This window comes from Protomyctophum parallelum (assembly GCF_964188405.1).
Source record: "Protomyctophum parallelum genome assembly, chromosome: 22".
NCBI classification, from domain to species: domain Eukaryota; kingdom Metazoa; phylum Chordata; class Actinopteri; order Myctophiformes; family Myctophidae; genus Protomyctophum; species Protomyctophum parallelum.
The window spans coordinates 30,786,660-30,810,697 of record NC_139714.1 but is presented as its reverse complement, the minus strand read 5'-3'; the positions used below and the strand labels follow the sequence as shown (position 1 = coordinate 30,810,697).

Genomic DNA, 24,038 nt, shown 5'->3' with positions numbered 1-24,038 from the left:
ATCAGATTCATACGAGGTTTTCCACTGGACACACACTGGTCTGATGAACCCATTCTGACCCGAGATCAGATTCTAAAAATGTCAGTCGTTCTTCGATTTTTTCAAAAATAGCAGACCTACAAGCTCGTATCGCGCCACTCGGTGGCGCGATATGAGCTTGTAGATCTGCTATTTTTCAATAGCTAAAGCACGACATGATGCCGACACCAAAATGGGTGCCCGGTCAGAATGGGATAATATGTAAAAAGCATGTGCTTCTAGATTAATCGAAAAAGTAATCCATAGTTGCACCCTGGTAACAATATCAGCAAGTTCTCACGAGAGAAAGAGAGAGAGAGAGAGGGAGATCTGCCCACAAACCTTGTCAGCAGCCCCCCACACCCCACCTCGATTCCCTCTCTATTCTGAAGACACTGAATGAGTGAGAGGAAAGGAAAGGGGTCTCTGGTACTCATCTCTCACTTCTGCTCCATCACAATGATGTCATTGTTTGTAGGGACACTTCATCTCAGGGACAAGCCTGACAATCCGTCCACACAGACAGGACAACGCAAAGACTTTTGTTACAAATGGGGCCTTTTTGGCCCCTTTTGGAAAGAAAAACATTTCTTTGAGAAGATGCAATGATTGTGCATATTACTCATATTGGGCCTGTTTTAATGTAATTTAGTTTTAATTTTCTTGATGATATAATTCTACCACATTTCTTTTTTTTTGTTGAAAGAGTGCCACAGCAGAAGACGTTTTCATAACTGCATTAAAAACCTCATAGTCAAACCCTACTACCTTAGTGCATTCTGTCAAACAGGCGGACGAGAAGCAATCACATAATGCAGCATAATTGCATTCCTGGTTCCCCGAGGGAAATTCACTCTGCACAGGAAGACAGCCGCGTCACGTGTAGCAGCACAGGACAACGTCCAGCATGGTCAGTTGACAGGCCAGGGGATGTTTGGCGTGATTTATTTAGACAAGGTCTGCACCATCCGTCACCGTGGAAGACTGAAAGCCCATGATGGCTCCATTTAAAAGCCTCTAAATGACAAATGAGTTTACGCTATTGTCCAGCAGACAAAGCACCCCCCCCCCCCCCTCCCCCACACCCAAAGCACTCCCTCCATGCGCGCGCATACACGCACGCACACACACACACACACACACACACACACACACACACACACACACACACACACACACACACACACACACACACACACACACACACACACACACACACACACACACACACACACACACACACACACACACACACTTACTTCTCCCCTGACAACAGTTCAGAGAATGCTACAGGACTGTTTGTCACCTGCCACATTACCTGTGGCAGGTGACAAATGACTATAAGTCACACAACTAAGTGGCTTTGAAAGACCGAGACAGACAGACAGACAGACAGACAGACAGACAGACAGACAGACAGACAGACAGACAGACAGTGCAAAAGAAAGAAGAGAGAGAGGGAGAGAGAGAGAGAGAGAGAGAGAGAGAGAGAGAGAGAGAGAGAGAGAGAGAGAAAGCAAGAGTGCCACAGAGATGGAGGCAGAGAGAGAAGACAGAGAGTTTGGCAGCTTGCCGGGGTGAGGGGCAAAGCTTTCAGACGCGCTCTCAAGTTTTCCAGGGACCTTGGCACGGACTCCCTAAAGCCACTTTGTGTTTGGGTTTAGAGAATGATGTGCATTGAGTTTCCTTCTGAAGATATTTATCTGGATATGCATTTCTTGCACTCGGGAAATGTTATTTCAGGTTGTGTTGTGTGTGCCGTGCGTTCATAAGTACGAGGGCAACAAATGTGAGCGTGTTTGTGTGTGTGTGTTGGGGGGGGGGGGGGGGCGTACAAAGAAGAGAGACTTCATTCACATTATTAGGCAATGGAGACAATGAGAGGGTGAGAAATGCTGTGGTGTGAAAAGAGACAGGTCCAAGGGACGAGTGTCTTTCTCTCAGAGACAATAGGCAGATAGGGGCCTTTCAGATTGGGCCCTGGGCTTGTGGCCAGGGACCCAGGGGCCTTCTAGAGAACACAGAGAGGACAGTTGACCTTGTCGTCTCCGCGGCTTCCTCCCAGAAGAGAGCGAAAGAGAGACTGAGACAGAGCGCGGGACAAAGTGGAAGTGAGACCGTGCACGTGCGTGTGCATGCAAGGGTGTATATCCTATGATTCCTATCCACACACTCAGGTTATCGGCTTCTTGTGTTGTGGTGTAGTGTTGTAGTGTGTATTTGAAGAGGTTCTCATGGCGCACAGCTCATTGCCAATGCCTCTTTCCTAATGCTGTCAAACACAAGCGCCGCAATGTCCTTTTTATGCTTATAATTGATTATTATTATTTTTTTAACCAGTGGGTATGTGTATATCTAACACATGTGCAATGGTCTGCCTACTCTTTGTGCCCTTGATAAATTAGGGCTCAAGTGGTTAAGGAATGACCATTAAACTAAACCAATCTAAAATCATACAGTGCAACAGGCATGCGTTGAGGGCCCTGCAGCCCCTTCCTCTCAGCCTCCAGATATTGAAGCCTCTGCCCCAGACGCGCGCGCCAGACATACGGACCACACCTCGTCGCCTCCTCTGTAACATCAGGAAGTTATGAGAGAAACACCTAGGGTGCAGTTCCTGCCGTTTCCCCCCCTTCCCATTGTAAACCTGCTCGGTGTGGTCCCACAAGCGGACCATCGTGGGGCTAAGGCGTAATTCTATGTGAACCCTGGTCCAGGACATGGGACATGTGTTGGATGGATGATGGATGCCAGTTACAATTCCACAACTCACAAGAGGAAAACTAATGTAGTACTGCACTACCTGTCCTGTACAGTATAATGCAAAAACACACTTTCATGCTCATGGATAAGAGCGTTAATGCACATGCATCGTATTCACTCAGAAACACATTTGCGCCATCCCTACCCTTATCTCTAAACTTATTTTTTGAAAACCTTTTAAAATAGTTCAAATAGCCGATCTACAAGCTTACATACAACATGACGATGCAGATCGGCTGAACTTTTTTTTTTTTTTTTTTAACTGATTTATTTTACAGTACAAAGAAGTATTTTCAAAACAATTGACATATATTCCCCCCCCCCCACATCCCCATGGCAGCACAAATACAAATAAAATATTATCACGAAATGTTTTGACAATAATAAATACAGAACACAAAAATAAATAAATAATGACAAAACGAAAAATAAAACGAAAATAAAACACATTACATACAGTTAACCAAACAAATACACAATATCCGTCAGCTGAACTATTTTTAAATTGTTTTTTTGGGGAAGTGAAGACTGACAAGAAAGAGGGAGAGAGAGAAGTGGAGAGACATGCAGCAAAGCGGCACGCTGTCAGGCCAAAGCCTATGTGAGGCATGCACCTGGACCGCTTAGCTAGCGGGCGTCCCAAAATGTTTGTATATCTGCCATCTTTGCTGTTTATTATGGCCCCGTGGCACGTGCAGATTAGGAGCACTACTAGTTCATGTGGTTAATAACACTTTATTCTGATGAAAGGAAACGCAAACTGAGTGAGATTGGGGGTTGTCTGGTTGAGACAATTAAGGCCCAGTGGCCTCAAGAATGAGGCAGCTGGGTGCTTTTCATTGGGGTAACTATATCTGAACATTACACGCAGCACTTTCTGTCCCCATGGAAGTTGAAAGGCAAATGACTCAACGCAAGTGACATGACTCAACATGTTGCATTTGACGGAGAGGACAGTTAATCGTTAAAGAAAAAAGTGACAGCTGCATAATACTGCCATTCATTACACTCCAGTCCTGGCTGATCGTGAGTGAAATCAGATAGCTGAATATTTGAACCACAATCTGTCTTCCCTAATTCAGATTCTTGGCAGCCAACTAACCCTAAGCACGAGACTCACTTTTCGTTTGTCGAGAACACATTAATGTAGAAGAGCCCGTCTCCATGCCCTTGGTGGCCTCAACATACCGTACTTAAGACTATAGACTTGCTGCATTTCATTGGAGAAATATATTACATTGTAATTGATACTGCTACAGTTTATTGGTGCTCTTAGATGGCCAAACTCTTGATTAGCAAACTGAGTAGAAGCTTAGGAGGTAGAGTTGGTCGCTTGGGAAACATATGGTTCCATGTTCGTTCTCCAGTGCCCCTGAGTTAAGTGTTGGAATGTCCTTGAGAGCAAGACCTGATTCTCTGATGAACAGGTTGGTGCCTTGCATGGTTTGTTTCGCTCGCCATGTGTGTGTGAGAATGTGTGTGAATTGGTGAATGTAATGCACATTGTAAAACGCTTTGGATAAAGGTGCTACATAAATGATTCATGAACCATCTACGGTTCGAATGGAAGTCAACATGCCTGGGCAAATATCACAGTACTGACACCTCTGTCCTGAGTCCTGAGTAATCCCCTGCCCGAGCCATTACCTGGTGCCACAACTACACGTACTATCCTAAAGGAGGCCGTCCTCTGCAGCTGTCCCTTTAGAATGCAAATGACTGTGTTCTTTCTATTCGTTCTGACATAGTGCTTGAGTCCCTGAGTATATTCGTAATCTGCTGTCCATTGTGTTGTGCTGCATCGGAGGTGTTCTGCTGTCCCTGTGTCGTCATGACTCATCAGTATGTAAATGGTGTACCGCAGGAGTTGTTTTCGACACATTTCGGAGCGTTTATTCATAAAGCCATTCTCGTTCGTATGTCGTACTTTCCGGTCTTATATAGAGTCTGAATGTACGTTCTGCAATGTCCCGTTGCACTAATAGATGGTGGAAGTGTTTATTGTCAGCCTGTCACTGCACCATATGTCACACTGACAGTCATTTCCTTGGTAATTACCTGCCAATAAAGAAATGCTGTGATCCGTACATGCATAATCACATTCAAGCACGCTTGTAACTTAAAGCCCCAACGCACACCCTTAGACAAAGTGCTCAAATTCACATCTCAATTCACAGCCATTATCGTCATTATCACAATTCGGGGTCCTTCAAGTCCACACACTGACAGACACCTCTCCTCAGGTCATTGACAGCAGGAAATGGGTCTCTGCCGCCCACTCACCGGCCCTCTGCTAACACCCCACCCCCAGCCCATTCTCCAATAGTGCATTACGGTAACCAAGCAGGTAGAGGTGCAACTACAAAGTACATTAATGTCCTCGCATCTACTGTATCTGCAAATGATGCACTTGGTCAAAGTGATTTCTTACAACTCTTTAGTTTCCCTGTGGATGAATAAAAATAATCAAAGGAAGACATTCCATCATCAAAAACAGGGCTTGTAGGGCATTATTCCAGTTCATGGAGTGCCATTGCAGTGTTGGCTGGGTTTGCCAGTTCAATGTTAAAAGACGATCACCACTCCTAGGCATCGTAACCACCGCAGTGTGACTGGGGTTAGAAGCGTCGTAAAATGCAGTGCCACGGTGCATGTGTTGCCATGCGGGGTGTTATCTCCCCACCTATGCAACAATAGAAACAGTAATAAAAGTGGGGTAAAGGAGGGGGTGAAAGAAGCGGGAAATGGAGTGACGATGAGAGATCTGTGGCAAGGATCGGGCTTGGAGGTATACAGTACATTCCTCGGTTCGTATTGTATTTTTGTAGCATTTATTTTCAGCTATAATCGAGGTGATAAAAAGAAGTCTGGGTCAGTGCTGTTGGCTATACATGCTCACACCTATGTACTCGCATTTATCTAAACCCTTCATCTTATCTCAGTGACCCGACCACGATCACTTTTACTTTGACAAGAGGCCTGTTTGGGTAGACTGAGAAGTTGAACCTTTGGACATGATAACAGGTAGATCTATGGACTGGCTGTGGGGGATTGGATTGAAATCAGTTAATTTATGGTCAAGCTAAATAAATCCTTGATGTTGAATTCTGTATTTAAAATGTAGTGTTCTTACTATAAATGGCTCCAGTTTGCCTCATCTCATCTCAACACAACAACAAGTACACAACAACAAGTTCACAATGCGTCGACGCATCGTGAGCTTGTAGATCTGCCATTTTCAAATGGTAGGGCTCAAATGGTTAGTGTGTGTTTTGTAATAATAATCAAAATCTACAAAGCAACTAGTAACTAAAGTTTTCAAATAAATGTAGTGGAGTAAAAGTACAATATTCGCCTCTAAAATGTAGTGCAGTAGAAGTAAAAGTATTGGAAATTGAAAATACTCAACTGAAGTACAAATACCTCAAAATTGTACTTATGTACAGTACTTAAGTAAATGTACTAGTACACCACTGCAAATAATCACCACTCTACCCCGTGAGCCACTGCCACCACAAACCTATGCAAATTTTTTTTTATGCAAGACACTTGTCTCTGTGTAACTAGACACCTTAAGGATTATAAAAAGGTAGGTTAGAAAAATATATCTTCCGGGTACATGAATTGACCCCTTCCTATACCAGACTATTAGGTTCTGGGTGTTCCAACCTAGGTTAAATTCCCACAACAGCCAAGATGCTGATGGCTGGCCATGTGTTCTGCCATGTGTATAGTACCCTTGAGCAAAAGCACTGAATTCCTGTCTACGCTCTCTCACTGTGTACAACACAAATGTAAGTAGACTTCCCACATACAATACATGCATGAACAGGCATCACAACTATTTGTCACGTCTCTTCAACCGCTCACCCTTCCAAAATGCCAAAACAGCCTCGTTGCAGGATCACATGCTCTGCATCTCATTTATCCAGTGACTCAAACCCGATGTACACTTTGTCGTACAACAGTGTCGCACGATGAAAAGAGCAAATCTACAGTATATGCCCATGCACAAGAGTGCAAGTCACAAGCCGATCTAACAGCTCTCCAGCTACGAGCTTGGAGATCACACTAAGCGTGGCTATTTTCAGACACGTATGCAGTGACATAGTTTGTTTTATTCTTTTCACTGAATGTGATGTATAGTTATTTCTGTTCTATGTATTTGGCTTGCGTCATATTACCAAAGGACATTTTATTGACCAGACTTCCCTACTACCTTTAGCTGTGAGAAAAAATACAAACAGCATGGAAATAGTGCAGGCTATTGAAAACAGCACCACTTTGCTGCTCACAAAAGAGTGTTATTATCCCAGAGAGATTGAGCACTTTCACTCACACTTATCACTTCACCGAGGAACTGGCCTAGATGTGGGAAGAATGGCCCTAACATGGAGCTATCATGGCTATTAGGGAGACAATACCAGTTTTCTTTTCACACTAGAGTACTTTGTGTGTGTGTGTGTGTGTGTGTGTGTGTGTGTGTGTGCGTGCGCGTGCATGCATTTATGCATGTGCGTGTGAGAGAGATATGTTGTGTGTCTGTGGATGTGTTAAGTTTTCTTTTTTAGTATCCTCATTCTGCAGATGATTGAGTTTTAAGAGCCAAGGTAATTAACTCAGTGTACCAGCACTGTGTGGCACGCACGCACACACACACACACACACACACACACACACACACACACACACACACACACACACACACACACACACACACACACACACACACACACACACACACACACACACACACACACCTTAATTTGATATTGTTAAGTGATGCATTCCTTCTTTAATAGAACCCAGAGGACATTGTGACCATCTTACTGAAAGGTGAGCTACCGTGTGTGTGTGTGTGTGTGTGTGTGTGTGTGCAACGGCGTCAACTCCGGGAGTGACTGAGAGCTTAAGCACCCACTGGCCACACCTTTACGGGGGGGGGGGGGGGGGGGGGGGGGGGCTTGGGCCACTGAGGTGGTGGGCGAACAGGTATTCATTCAAATGCTAATAAGGTGGCTTTTGTTCTGCTGCCAGGTAGAGAGTATAAATGTTGCATACAGTACAGTACAGGCTAGTTTACTTTCATTTGACTACTATGATGAAGCCACCTCAAGCCAAGAAGAGATTCGTCCAGTCCATGCTACAATTCGGCACCGCCGCTGCCGCCGCCAAGACCCGGCTCCCAGTGCCCACCGCCGCCGCCACGGCCACATCGACTCCGGCTCCCGCTGTCAAGGCCCCGGCGCCCGCCGACAAGATCCCGCCGCCCGCCGCCGACAACGTAGCTGCCGAGGCGGACAGCACTGTCAGCGCCAACACAACGGCTCTTGTAAGAGCTAACAACACAGTCAGCAGCCAGCAGCCAGCAGCCCGGGGGCGCAAATATGCCCGAAAATATCAACCCATCTGGAAAGAGACATTTCCCTGGATCACGTACAACTCTACTAAAGACAAAGTGTTTTGTAGCTTTTGCTCTAAAGCTGTGGAGCTGGGTGCTTCACTACCATCGAAATCAACACGCGAACGAGATACATTGAATGCGTTTACACGCGAAGGGTTTTCCTCCTGGCAAAAAGCTATTGAACGCTTCAAAAGGCACCAGAAATGTGATGTGCATCGAGATGCCTGCCTAGCCATCAACAGCTTTCATGCTGAAATGAAAGAACAATATGCTGAAACAATTTAATGTGTTCGTTGTGAACTGAAAGCGCACTGTGTTCACTGATTTTTCCCCCGAGGGGGGTGGGGGCGTGGTTGGGGGGGGTGGGACTGGGGAGCACCCACTGACGTTATAAGAACCTTCCACGCCTGTGTGTGTGTGTGTGTGCGTGCGTGCATGTATGTACACATGTACTGTATAGGCCTACAGCTCGTTATCAGCATCACACTGAAACCAAAACATTTACCAATACACAACCATGTTCAGGGTATCCCGCCCTCTATCTAAAATGCCACAAGTTCAATCCACACAACAGAATCAATACCATAGTATGCCATACTATGGTATTGTATATATAATACCATAGTATGCCATACTATGGTATTGTATATATAATACCAGAGTAACCTTGAGGTAAAGCAATGAATCCCCGCCTACGCTCTTAATTGCAAACAATAAAACTACAAATGGTCGTACAAAGAGATATACAAGAGGAGACATATTACACATTAAAAAAAAAAAAGTTTACCGATGGAACTGCAGATTAACATAACAGCAAAGATTAAAGCTAGTGAATGATGTTCTTGTTGACAGGGGAAAGGGCGACTCATCACTGCGGAGAAACAGAGCGGAGCAAAGACATGGAAATAGCAGTGACATGAGAGCTAATTAAAGAGGCTAAAATAACAATGTGAAAAGATTAGAACCAGTTACTCATGATCATGTTAACGGGAGAGGGAAAGAATGTGTGACACATCGCAGCTGTGTTTTGAAGACGCAGAGACAAGTGTCCCAATAAATATTAATAATAATAATAACAACAACAACCAGTAAGACGCCTGAGGGCGAGAAGCGAGGTCTCGTGCACGCATCCGCCTCGTTGATGGGAGACTGCTAGGCGAGCGCTGGCACTTTGGCTTGGGGGGGGTCAGATCAACATGGAATGAATTCTGTACTGGCCATATAAGGAGCATGTCTTGAGTGTAAAGGGATTGTATGAGGTCAGATCAACATATGGAGTGTCAGAACAGGTCAGCTCCATACAGTATATGGAGATCTAAGTACAGGGTTTGATGAGGGCCCAGGTAGGGCCAGGCGTTAATTTTCGGGCCTGTTTGAGAACTCTAGTTTTCGCCGGCTGCCTACACTAATAACTTTGGGGCAGGCCCGTCTAGAGTTTGAATTTAACAGGTATAAGTCAAAAGGGAGACATTGAAGAGGAAGGATGGATGGGAAAGGATCAACATATGGAATGTCAGAACAGGTTCTGAAATATATCCATATATGGAGACCTAAGGGTTTGAGGTCAGATGTAGAGTTGCTGGCCAGTAGTGACGACATCAGGGATCTCCATATAACTGCGACAGCAGTTCGCATTTACTATGACATCAGGGTCTCCACATCTCCCGCCCTGATGATGTCATATGATGTCACGAGACCTGGACACCATACTGTATATGTTGCCTGACAACACTGACGGGAAATGCTCGATTCCATAGTTAACTGCGATACCGCATAGATCAATGGTTTGGAGACCCAGTGATCCATCCATTCATCTGCACGGCACGCTCACAAAGCCATAAACATGATTAACTATGCAGGCGTCCAGATTTACAGCCAACAGCAACCTTCGGGTTGCGTCAGGCAGTGAGATGTGCCAGTTCTGGAAGACGGGCGTCAGTCGTTGAAAGACAAATCGAAAGTATATATACGTGGGAACCGTAGGAGGGCAACGTGTGATGACATATCGGGCATGAAGAATAGGAATGTTGCATCGTGCTAATTATGGGAAAGCCAGTGTGTGCTTTGAGTAATATGTGAACAGAATGTGAATGTGTGTGTGTGTTGCCCTGGTGGCTTAAAATAAAAACCTGTGTGTGGGAGTGTGTGTGTGTGTGTGTGTTGGGTTTTTAGAAGATAAATGTGGACCACGGGATGGAGGGGCTTAATGACGAGACCCTTGGGGAGTGGCTCGCCAGTGAACCGGTAAGAACGCACACGGACAGACAGACACACACACACACGCATGTTCGCATGGACACACATGCGTGTGTACAACACACAACCTCTTACATAAACGTATAAACAGTATATAGATACACACAAACACATGCTGTATCTAGCTCTCTTTGTAGTACACACACACACACACACTCACTCTCTCTCTCTCTCTCTCTCTCAACTGCCTGTGAATTACACAACCGCTGCATTCATTTTCACATCCAGTGAAGCCACCAGTGGGAACGCATGGAGGCAGAGGCTGGGAACGGCCAGTCACACCATGCATTTCTGCTGCAGGCTCTATATTGTCACAGCCTGACCGCAGTTTCACCTGCTTGGGGCCGACGGTTCTCAGAGCATATGGGTTGGGAAGGGAAAAGGGCGTGTCCAGGTGTGAAACCCTATATAGCCTGTACCATACTGTCGAGCGTTCCCCCAGGCCCCCGCTTTTTTTTGGCTGAATATGGGTTACGAGAAAGAGAGACAAGACGGAGAGAGAGATAGGCAGACCACAATGACGCTGCATGTTAGGCAGTACAGGTTTTGTCCGATGCTTTCATTGTGAGTGTTTCACATTGAATAGAATGAGCTTATAGTTTCGGTGAATGGTGTAACTGCCAGCTAGCTGTGTCCTATCGCTTTGGCAAACCTCAAGCGGACACATGTCAATGGACACATAAATTGCCACAATTCCTGGAGGTCAAATCTGTGAACTTTGTAGCCACAAGATATTTGTTCAAACCACTGCCTGTCCGTCCTATCCTATCACCCCCAGCAGACAGAGATGAAAACAAGACTACGGGGATAAAAGCTCCAGCTAGTGGTCCCTAGAGGCTGTGCTGCTCCTTACAGCAAACCAGACCAAAGTGTCCCACTTTGTCTCTCTCTCTCTTTACATGAAAGAGTGTGCGCGCGAAAGAGAGAGACATGTTATTGACTTTTTGCGTGGCACAGAGGAAGAGATAAAGTGGTTGTGTAATAATCTGTACAGTTTTATTATTGTAGCGGAGGGCATATATTACATAATAATCTGCAATATATGAGTAGGCGATATATTGTGTACGAAGTGACATTTTGGCATGAGGGTGGCGCCCAACGAAAAGCCATGCAGTAATAAATATTCAGTAGGGTTTATCCTCTGCGAAGCATGATGGTGCTCAGCAATACGGCGGGCAGGCCGACATGATCATCTTTAGAGCGGCGCTACCAGTAATTCGGCTGGCATTCCGATTTCGGTAGCCTACTTGGCTCCCACGCGCGAACAACACCCCTCTCAATGCTTTTAAGCCTTGAATATAATTATGCCGAAGCCCATGATCCCTTATTACTGTTTATTAATTACTTTCTTTTTCATCTTAAGTTTCATATAAATATAAAAAAAAAGACATACATGTTCCCTTCCTACCCGGATATTATTCAGCAAAGAGTTGAACAAAGATTATGACGATTATGCCGGGATTAGGGGGCAATGTGGAATTTAGTCTGAAGACAAGAGCTCATAGCCTCTGTCTTGACTCGCCCTGGTTTGCTCCCAGTGTGTACACTCACTGATCCATCACTCACACAGCAGCTCTGTGCGGCTGTGCCTGTCGCTGGGCAGGGATCCAGGCCACACAGGCAAACCTCACATGGTCATCATTGCTTGACAGGAATACGGTGAGAACTAGGAGCATCAGTTACTCAAAAATAAAATGCTGTTTTGAATTGAGTGATTTTTACACAAGCCAACATATCTACAAATTCTAGCTTGCCTGTTGGCTTGCCGATTCTACAAATGTTTTCTGAAAAACGTATGTTGCTATAGTGGTGCTCAAACGTTTTCTAGTGACCCCCAGAAGCAAAACGTTGAGTTAAAAATCTGTAGTGTGGGGGTCCCCGCAACAACCACACCCCCATGAACGTGCCCAGGGGGGTGGCCCGGTTCCGGCGAGCCACCCCGTGTCCGAAATGGTCTAGAAGTGACAGTTACCGACCGTGTTGCAGCTTTCCGTGCTCGGTCATACAGACACAAACATGTTGTGTGAGCGGTGACCACCGCAGCGTGACGTAATGTGGTACTTTTCAGTGGTCACCTCTTCACCGAAAACTGGAATATGAATAGGCCTTTAGAGAATCCACCCTTCTGATATAAAATAAATAATATAGAATTTCAGCAAATCACACTTTCCAGAAAATAATTTGATTTTTTTTTAAACGCATTTAATAGATTCAGAACATTTTCATCTGGGGGAGTAACAAAAAATACCAGACTCCCTAAAGGAGCTATAGGGTGATTCATACCAAGTATAAAGCCATGCAGTTTTAAGCCCTTTGTCGTCTTTATACCGTTCGATCTATACCAAGTATAAATCACGCATAACTCTCTCATCTTAAACCCCTGAGAGGGTGGCTGGGTTTGGGTTCGACCAAGGATGCTCTCCCCTGTGGCTCTCCATGGAGTCCATGTCCCAATCTCCAGTAGCAGGCCTGATGCTCATGAGGAAACACAAAACACTGGTTGGGCTTGCTCCCTGTTTCACATCCCTATCTGTCTGTCTCTCTCTGCTCCTCTTGCTATCTGCAAATCTTTCTTTCACATGTGCACTCTCTTCCTCAATCTCCCTTCAGGCTGTCTCTTCATCTATCTCTGCTTCTATTGTCCTTCCCCCAGGTTGTTTCTCACTCCATCTCTCTGTACCTCTCCCTCCCTCTACTGTTCCCTGTCTCTCTCTCTCTCTCTCTCTCTCTCTCTCTCTCTCTCTCTCTGACCAGTGACTACACACAAACTGACCATCACACAACATGAGTCAGTGGTTCTCTAACATTTTATGTCAAGAACCCACAAATTAACATGTATTTGGACTCCCACCTGACAATATATCTGTGTTTCAAAATGATTCAAATCAAGATCTTTCAGAACGTTTCCCGAAAAAAAGAAGAAAGAAAATCTACAGGGTTAAAGTGGTAACTTGATTTTGATGATATAATTAACTAATTTAGCTGGGGACGTTGAGAACCAGCGATATAAGCCTGTGGTTTTCAACCCTTTTCATATCAAGGCCCATTATGTATTTGAGCCACGGACCACCATTTGATTACATCTAGCCTCTCAGACCCAAGACGTAGAATAATGAGCCATGAGGCCCATAGGGCAGGAGCCTATCTCCTGTTTCTGTAGCATGAGGCAGTTTGATGTACAAAATGGTAAAATGGTAAATGGTGCATTCATATGCTTTACATAGAGTTGTGCATTACATTCACCCATTCACACACACATTCATACACTGATGGCGGCGGAAACCATGCAAGGCACCAACCAGCACATCAGGAGCAATTAGGGGTTCAGTGTCTTGCTCAAGGACACTTCGACACCAACTCTGGGGGAGCCCGGGTTCAAACTGGCAACATTGCGGTTACCATCCAGCCACCGCCGCCACCGCCACCAATGGATGGATGTACGCATGTCCCATTGCACACATACTGTACATGCATACAGTAAACAGATGCACACAGGATCGTATGCACTCGCGGCCTGTGTGCGTGCGTGTGTGTTGAATCAACACAGATCACACATGCAAGCAAACAAATGCCAGTGTGCAGACTGTGCACCAATACATGTGCACACATATACAGTGCACGAGGATGGATGGACACACGTGCACAAGCCCTCACATGTTGGAATTCATGGTTGGCTGGCAGAGCATAATGGAAGTCTCCCTGGATGCAATTTACCCCCCCAGTTTACTGTCTGGCTTTGGAGGTCATTAGTGTAAAGCACAATAGACATTTATTTACTAGCTCATTAATGCAATTGGCGATTTCAACTCCACTTCACCACAGGGAGACAAAAAGGGGGGGGGGGGGGGGAAGCAGCGGATTTCATACCAGCAAAACAGAGATGACAGTCAAATGACTGTTTGCGTTGTGTTCTGGAAAACCCCAAGCTTTCAGCAGTTAACTGCTTTGAGCCAATATCTACTACATTCCACTTCACTCTCTCTCTGTCTCTCTATTGTACAGTGCAGTTTCTATCTGCCTCTCTCTCTCTCTCTCTCTAGCTGAAGGATATATGCCACTACTTGATTACAAACCACACGGCACAAAGGGCAGTTTGAGCTTGTCTTTAGTCAGCGGGGGAAAGCCAAGCCAGTTGTTATAAAACACTCTATACCTCTCATTAAATATGAGTGGATTGCGCTTGGAGAAATTCACTTAACTTACGGCAAGCGTGCGGTATATATATATATGGCTCCGAGAACGTCGCCGAGGGCCGTGGGGTTTTGTATGGACAAACCGAGTTTCGCCTGAAACTCTCACAGCACACAAATACTATATCCATCTGTACACAATGTGAATACTCGTTTTCATGTAGCCTTGAGCATGATCCAGGCAGTATCAGTAAAAAGTATGACGTTACATTGCAGACTTGTAAAATATATTTAGTAGTGGTGCAGGCACTGAAGTGAACACAGGTGAGAAAAACTTGTATTATGGCTCTGCAGGCTGAGACTAGAATCTAGTGCTCAGGGTTCCTTGAGGGGGTTCTACTTCTAATTGGACCCGTACAGGTCTGTAACTTTGTGAGTTATGGGGGCTCTGTCGCTCTTCAAATGCAGACGTTTGATAACCACTGCTATAGTTTATGGATTTTATGTGAAGGGTGCTTTCAAATGACAAAAAAAAGTGGGGAAAAAAGATGAAAGGCCTTTTTTGGTGAATTTGGTGAACCCCTCCTCCCTCCAGCTTAACTGGCACCATGTTTACCACACGAGCAACCATTTCCTGAGTGCGGGTGGCAGAATCAGATTGGGGGAATTGGTCCATTTCCCTTCGGACAACACCCCCCTTCCCCACAGGTCTCCAGGGACAGTCTGAATAGTAAGGAGATGGACAGACAGATAAGGACACACATATCCCCTCTCCCTACTCAAAGACCACTGGGGACGGAATGGGTGGGGGTGCAGCCAAAACTGTGATGCATATCCCTGACAAGACTGACGGAAACGTATGATTCCCATGCCAGTAAAGGCCCTTTGAATTTAATTGAGAGAGAGAGAGAGAGAGAGAGAGAGAGAGAGAGAGAGAGAGAGAGAGGACAACAGCAAATGGAAGGAGATAGGGAGTGAGTACTTCACCCATTTTCAATCTTATCTTCATATAATTGATCCTCACAAATGCTCATTATAAGATGATAACATTTATCTGTCTACTCGCTCTGTTGTACTGAAGGTTGTGGACAGTTCAGAAACCTGCCTACCAATGACATCATCAATGGGGATTTCGAGACTAAAGTCTCTCTCTTCCTGGAAAGTTAGCACACTGAAATAGAAGTAACTGTTGATGAAACATAAACATTACAAATTGAAATCTGTGAACCGATGATGTCACTGGTAGGCAGAATTCGGAACTAGACAGAAATGGTACCATATTATAATGAGCATTAGTTAGGACCAATTATATGGAGATGGGTGAAGTGCTCCTTTAAGAGAGAGAGAGAGAAAATTAGGTGTAGACAGAATAGAAAGGCTGGATAGAATTACAATGGTATGGAGAGGGAGTGTGTGTGTGTGTGCGTGCGTGCGTGCGTGCGTGCGTGCGTGCGTGCGTGTGTGTGTGTGCGCGCGCGTTATTATTTCCAGAAGACAGACGAAAGAGAGCTGAAGATGGCAGAGGACAGGGTGAGAGGAGGAGGATCATGGACGCGAAAAAGACAAACATGGAAAGATGGAAAATGCGAAAAAAGGCCTTTTTCACAGAGTACAAAGTCAGCTGAGGACTCGGTGCATGACAGAGAGAGAGAGAGAGAGAGAGAGAGAGATGGGTTGAAGACACAGTGAGTGGGAGGGGTGTGTGTGAGAGAGAGAGAGAGGCAGAGAGAAAAGAGGACAGATACAAGAGAGAAGGTGAAGGGGTATACAGTATGTACGACTGAAAGAAGCAGAGAAGAACCATGGAGAACGAGTGAGCGTGAGAGTGACAGGATGGAAGAGAGAGAGAGTGGGCATTTGGTTTGTGATCAGGCCTGAGTGGAGGCCATCCAAAGCTCTTCGGCTTGTGTTGCTACTAGCCTTATGCCTGATTAATACGACGTTGTGACTCGTGCGATGGCGGTCCGCGCCGAAAACAGCAGATCTACAAGCTCAAAGTGCGGTGCGATGCTGCTGTGAGCTTTTAGACCAGAGCTATACTTTCGCAAATCGCTCAGAGCCATAGAGTACATAAGACAGAGTTGCGACATTGAAGGGGCAGAAAACAGCCCGGTCACGTGGTTCATACGAGCCCATAGACTCCAATGCATTCCGTAAACTTCCGGTGTCCCTATTTGCCAATAGAAGTCTATTATGTAGAAGTGCCGCTTCCCCGTTTTCTCCTACCCATTTTGATCAGCGAGGGTGTGAGGGGCGGGGCAAGGTGACTACCCTGGTTACAGTTAGATGAGTCGTGAAAACCCCTGCATTGGATCATCCATTTATTCCATTAGATTAGACCAAATAATTTTCATGATTTTATCCAGAATGAATCCTCGTGTTGGGCTTCTGTTTTCGCCGACGTTTCTATTTGCGTTGTTTCTCATAACTAAGCAGCGCAGGTCCGTTCCACACAGCCGCTGTGTGCTGACTGCGGTGGGCCCGGTGTGTGCTAGCCCCTCCCACCCCTCACTGGTGCGAAATCGGGTAGGAGAAAGGTGGAAGCAGAAGGGCCGCCATTGGACTGAAGCCCCATGAAGTGAACAGAGTTGTCGTAAATCCGTCTCACTCTATGGCTCTGCTTTCGCTGCGGGAAATCAGGCCCGAGGAACGCACCGTCCAACCACCTGAGACCAATTTACTCTGCCATGTTTCTGTGCTGCACATGTTCTCCACACACACTGTATCTCCTGTCTGCACAAATGAATGGCTTTCATTTTGCATAACACTATGTAACTGTTTTGGAATAATTCCTACCACCTGAAATTCACCCACTCACCCCCCTCCCTTCTCTCTTCCCAGACCGTCTCTCCCCGTCTTTGCCAAATGAATGGCTTTCATTTGCAAGACAACACTGTAATTATTTTTGGAATCATTTTTAACACATGAAATTAATCTCTCCTCTCTCTCTCTCGGTTACTAAAAGGACACGTGGCCTGTTGTCAAAATCAGACCTGCGATCCGTCTTTAACCCATTCTGACCGGGCACCCATTTTGGTGTCAGCATCATGTTATGCTTTAGCTATTGAAAAATAGCAGATCTACAAGCTCATATCGCGCCACCGAGTGGCGCGATACGAGCTTGTAGGTCTGCTATTTTTGAAAAAAATCGAAGAACGACTGACATTTAAAAAAATCTAAAATAAAATCTGATCTCATAAAATCTGATCTCAGGTCAGAATGGGTTCGTCAGACCAGTGTGTGTCCAGTGGAAACCTCGTATGAATCTGATCTCAGGTCAGAATGGGTTAACTACACGACCGGCGGTCCATCCCAGCTGCAGGTTGCTGCGTGCATTGGAGAGGTAAATGCTACATAGGCTACACGTACCAGGTGACTTACAAAAATCACACCCACACATAAGGGCGTGTGATCCAGGGATAGGAGGCCTTTCATGTCGTGCCCGATCAAAGGGAACCGCTCAAAAGTTATCATTTCCACAACTTTGTTCCGTCATCTGGCCCCGGCAGGGATCATTCGAATCGCAATAATTACATGCTTGTTGTGCAGTTGGCGTGCCTTTCCATATGAGACTGTACGTTCCCCCCTATACTGTTTACCTTAAGGTGAGCTTTTTAAAAAGCCTTTTAATTACCATCTGCTAATAATCATCAGCTTTAATGTCTACATAACAACCGCGCCTGGCGACGGCCAGCGTCTGGCCCGCTGTGTGTGTGGGAGTGGGATATAGAGAGAGTGCGTCTGTATGTATATGGAGAGAGAAAGTGTATGTGTGTGTGCGCTACCAGCAGTATTTGGGCTGCTCTCTTATGTACTGTGTGTGTGCATGTGCAAGTGTGTGTGTGTGTGTGTGTGTGTGTACATGTGTGTGTGTGTACATGTGTGTGTGTGTGCAGCTTTAATTATCATCAAATAGAGCTGTGTATGTGTAATTAAGGTGGTGCCTCTCGTACACAGGAGCTCTCTCTCCCCTCAGAAACACCACCACAGCAGCTACGTCTCTAATAACAAGTGCTGCGGGCGTCTTTTATTTGAGCTGCTGTACAAGTTTTGACACAGAGCGTGGCTGTCAAAGCTCCCCAATCCGCGGTCCACATTATTCGCCGGCCCCGATGTTTGTCTAAGCCCTGGATTGCCTCCGCTCTCCGCAGACTGACCATAATACCAGGCCTGCGCAGCCAAACGTGGCCGGCGGGGTTTTTTGGTCTCTGACCACGCGAACCGGCCCAAGAGCAACCACGATTAGCCGAACCCCCTCACTACAACTCCCATCCCCCGTTTACAGCAATGGCTTAGTTGCGAGCGGGTTTTCGTCCACCGTAAATAACCGATCTACAAGCTCACAACGCACTACGTGACTACGCAACTCCGGTTTACAGCCAAATGCAGGACTTTCACCATGCTCTTCTCTCGCTAGCCACACACGGCAAAATCCCAACATGCTTGGCTTGTCTCCCCGCACCCCAGCTTTGTTGGACGCAGTACTTTCTGATGATAAATATAAGCTACATGTCTGTGACGCGAGAATGCATTGCACCATTTCCTGATCAGTTCCTGATCTCTCCAGTCACAGTGTCAACAGCTGCTGGCGTTCTGCTGGACGAGGATACACGTTTGATTAGCTGGATGAAGACCAAGATACTATCCACGATATGCTTTAATTGGTTTCTATGCCTCAGAGCGGCTCTAATTTTGTCATTAACTGTCAATCTCGTTCTGCAGTTCGACCCCTCTGAAGTTTAGCCCTGACGCACTCGACTACTACTACGGTGGGAATTGGCTTGCAAGAGAGTCTGTAGTTATGAGCGATTTACCAAGTACACAGTCTTGCACTTGATTTATTTCTATATGACAGCACAAATAGGCCTGTGTGTGTACAGTACACCGAGTGGTTTGACGGAGGCACACACAAAACTGTATTATTGACATACCGATACTGTAAATGGATGCGCGCGCGCACACACACACACACACACACACACACACACACACACACACACACACACACACACACACACACACACACACACACACACACAGTTTATCTTTCATATTGGGTCCATGTATTTAATGTCATGCCAAGCCTTGCTCCAATCCAAACACTGGGACATAAGCCATCCATGGATGCTGCAGGCCCGGCAGCAACTAACTACCCCCGAACAAACACCACCACCACCACTCTAAACATATAGACTAAACTGCCTGTATAAAAAGTCTACACTTTACGCAATTACGACACGTGCCATTTGGCAGAAACGTTTACACCCAGTGCTTTTTACTGTACTGTCTGAAAACAGGCACAAGTTTATGAGTGTTGCATTCCATTCAGTTCTATTCATTGTTATGTACAGACTATGTAATGTGCAAAACCTGAAAACAAACATCTATTAAGACAACTGCTTGATTTGATCAGTCATTGCCCTAATTCATCATCCAATATTCGTTTTACCAAGGTTCTAGTCTGCACAAGTGCATATTATCCACATGAAACAATTAAACTATTTGATATCATTTTATGCTCCATGACTCATCTTTTATGGAGTGGCTCTCTATTTTGAAGTGGTGCAACCACTTCTACATCCAGCATGCAATGTCCATGTACCTGTTTGTGTACCTGTGTGAGCACGAGTGGTGTGCGCATGCGTGAAATTGGAACGAGAGAAGTATGTGACATGGCTGCCACCTGCTGGACGCATGGCTGCCACCTGCTGGACGCAAACGATACAGAGAAGAAATTGGAATGATACAGAGAAGAAATTGGAATGATACAAATTGGAATGATACAGAGAACCAATAGACGGGAGTTGCACCAACTTGGTTCACACAGGTGATTTTTCATAGGAAGCTTGTGTAAACACCCGGCCGTAACTCGCTCCTCCAAAGGGAGCTAGTTCTTGCTTGCCTTGTCTACCTGAGTTGGAGATCGGGTGTTCGATTCCAGCTCAGGGTGCTAAACGTTACACTAGCTGTCTATAACCCATTCTGACCTGAGATCAGATTCATACGAGGTTTCCACTGGACACACACACTGTCTGATGAACCCATTCTGACCTGAGATCAGATTCTAAAAATGTCAGTCGTTCTTCTCGATTTTTCAAAAATAGCAGACCTACAAGCTCGTATCGCGCCACTCGGTGGCGCGATATGAGCTTGTAGATCTGCTATTTTTAAATAGCTAAAGCATGACATGATGCTGACACCAAAATGTGTGCCCGTTCAGAATGGGATAAGGGTCTGTCTGTGTGTATGACTTTCCGGATCTAATCGCTGGACCAATCAGTGGCAAATTTGCTGCTGCCAGTTAGGCCAAAGAAGTGCTCTGTGCATTCATCTTCGCATATGTTTTATATTTTTTTGAAATATTTGACTTCAATGGGTCTCGGATGGAGCTGAAACCTTGACTCAAATATGGACCCATATGTCCCTGGATATGTCGTAGATGACTGATGTCGTAGATTGGCCACATTAAGTCCGAGATCCACATGGAAACCACACAGTTATTAGACCGCTCTTGTTTTTCTTTCTTTGAATGGATTCCTGGTATCTCAGGAATCAGAGAAGCGATGCTATTCAACGGTTCTTCGTGCTACAGTCAGATGAGGTGTTTTAGCCGAGTAACTGGTGGGCGGGCCTGCGTCTCTGGATTCTGAATCCAGGCCCCCCCCCCCCCCCCCCCCCCACACACACACACACACACACACACACCAACCAGAACACCCCGGGGTCGTCAACTAAAGAGGTTTTCCAGGAGAGGTTCCAACAATATCAAAACAATCTCCCGGCTGGATTTCCTCTTTGGCAGTAGAACCGCCTCTGGAGAAAGGGGAGGGGGGGGGGGGGGCATACATACGATGGAACGTGCACTGCAGGATCGAGCCTTATGTTTTCAATCTTCCCACCCTGGTGAACCCAAACCCAAGCCTGCTTGTGCTGTTGAAGTGCGTTCTCTGGATGTTGGAGAGAGAGAGGAGAGACCCCCCCCCCCCCCCAAGAGCAACCAAACAAAAGTGGCAAGGACGCAATTATGATTATGCAGAATGCATAAGCATGTCGGGATAATATTATTCTGGTGAAAGCTGGATTTGAAAGTGTAATCAAATGTCTCACACCAGGTTAGCAGTCACTTCCCTGCATCCCTTTGTAACACAGTCTCTCTCTCTCACACACACACACACACACACACACACACACACACACACACACACACACACACACACACACACACACACACACACACACACACACACACACACACACACACACACACACACACACACACACACACACACACACACACACACACACACACTTCGTCTAGTCAAGAAATAGCTCCTGGCTTCATTGAAATCCTCCGTTGTAGCCTTTCCTCCGACCTCTTCTTCTTGGCTAAGAAAATAATAACTGCCTTCTCTAGCGAATGCAGAGATAAAAGCCAGGGGTGTTAACTTTTCTTACAACTCTCAGAGTGTTACATTAACACTAGATGTGACTGTGTGGAAACCTCGTATGAATCTGATCTCAGGGTCAGAATGGGTTAACACTAGATGTGACTGTGTGGGTGGACAGATGAATAATGATCAAATGCATGTGTGACACCGCTCTGGCTCGTGCTCCTCTGCATTCCCATTGGTTCCTCCTCTGAACGCTGACAACCTATCCATTTATCTACTGTACAGTGCTCTTCACAAACCGCCCCGGAACGCGGCGCGCAACGCTAAATAGCTTAAATGCAATGTGTAGCCCATAAGTTTGAGGTATAAATCAAGCTGTCGGGGTTTCAGAACGCACGCCAACGCAATTTAAAATAGCGATGTAATGAATTCTCTGACAACAAAGGGCACTGTGTTTTTGAGTGCAGGAGCAGCCAGACACTGGAGACATTAGATGCAATGTTATGTGCAATACGAGACAGCCGAACAAGCACCGCAGTGCAGTCCAGTTGGTCACCTGAGGGACAGGCTGACTGCACTTAAGTGTGTACAAATGGAACCAGATGAACCCTACGGGTCCATTTGGTTCCATTTGTACTGCACTCTCAGAATTTTATTGTGTGGATTCTTCGATGTGGTCTCAATGGCTGACCCATTAACTGGAGCTTTAACTAGGTAGACCTTTCACGGACATACCCCCAGCTGACACACAAACGCACACATGAAAACACACTCGCTAGAAACGCGTGAGGAGACTATAGCGCACGCGCACAGCACAAATGCACACGTACGCACACACTATGTAAATTGATATTCAAACAAACACAACCTTGGCGAGGAAACACGCACACAAACCTCTAACACATTAACAAAACATGTCGGTTGTACCTCCAGCAGCAGAAGTGAAGTGTAGTAATTGAGCAGTGCACACCACTCCAATGACTGGCCCTGTGTGTCCCTGACTCCCTATGTGTCTATGTACAGTATGTCTGTTTCAACCGTTTGTTATGGACGTCTACAAAGCCTGCAATGCCGCTGGGGGACCTAAAGTGGCACTGTTGAGCAGCCCAAACTAAGGGACACTCACACTGAGCACCACAACTATAACAATAAAAGTATAAACTATAATAAAACTGTATAGGTTTGAGTTGCACCGCTCAGTTCACAGAGGTGTGATTTGTTTTATTCTGGCAGGTTGGCCATTTGGCCCCCCGACTGAAGAGGATATGACACTCCACTCCAGTCACCTGATCCAACTGCTCTGGAGTTGCCCCACATCACTTGATCTATTCACTATACGTATACGTGGCATACAGCCATGTCAATTGAAGAAACTGTCAAGAAAGAAAAGTGGATATATTTAGGTGATCATGTGATACAGTTATACAGTTAGTTTCCAAAGCAAGTTCTGTCGTGGTGTTCAATGTCAAGCATTTTCTTATCAGCGTTATGAAAAAAAAAGACTATCCACATTACACAACTAGAACCAATACGTTCTTACTTAAGGCCTGTTTTTGCCATTCACACTGACTAAACAGCATTCTGCTGGAACGTTATGATTCTTCTACCATGATGAACTGAAGAGTAAAACTATTCCACAATCCCCCGCCGACTAAGAGCCTGCGTCTTCATTCACATACAGTATTATATATATGGCCGCTAGGGTGCCACCACTGACTTCAATATGCTGGCCGGTTGAATCGTTGGTTCAGGTTCAGGTAGTTTTAGGCTACTTCATGTTGTGTCTTTTGGACATGGCATGTATGTAGCCTGTCAAAACTGATACGAGAGTAAAGTATTGCTAGGGCCATAAGAGCTGCCCAGAGGGCGCAGAGGAGGTCGTTAAAGGCAGAATAATACATTGAGAGAGAGAGAGCGAGAGTGTGTGTGTGTGTGTGTGTGTGATTGAGAGAGAGAGAGAGAGAGTGTGTGTGTGTGTGTGTGTGTGTGTGTGTGTGTGTGTGTGTGTGTGTGTGTGTGTGTGTGTGTGTGTGTGTGTGTGTGTGTGTGTGTGTGTGTGTGTGTGTGTGATTGAGA

General features: G+C 45.7%; 1 protein-coding gene across 2 annotated transcripts in view; it reads right to left on the bottom strand.

The window, feature by feature from the left end:
* Nucleotides 1-24,038, bottom strand: part of LOC310853198 (prickle-like protein 1) — a 60,411-nt gene that overhangs the window by 27,447 nt on the left and 8,926 nt on the right. The gene's annotated exons all lie outside the window — the stretch shown is intronic.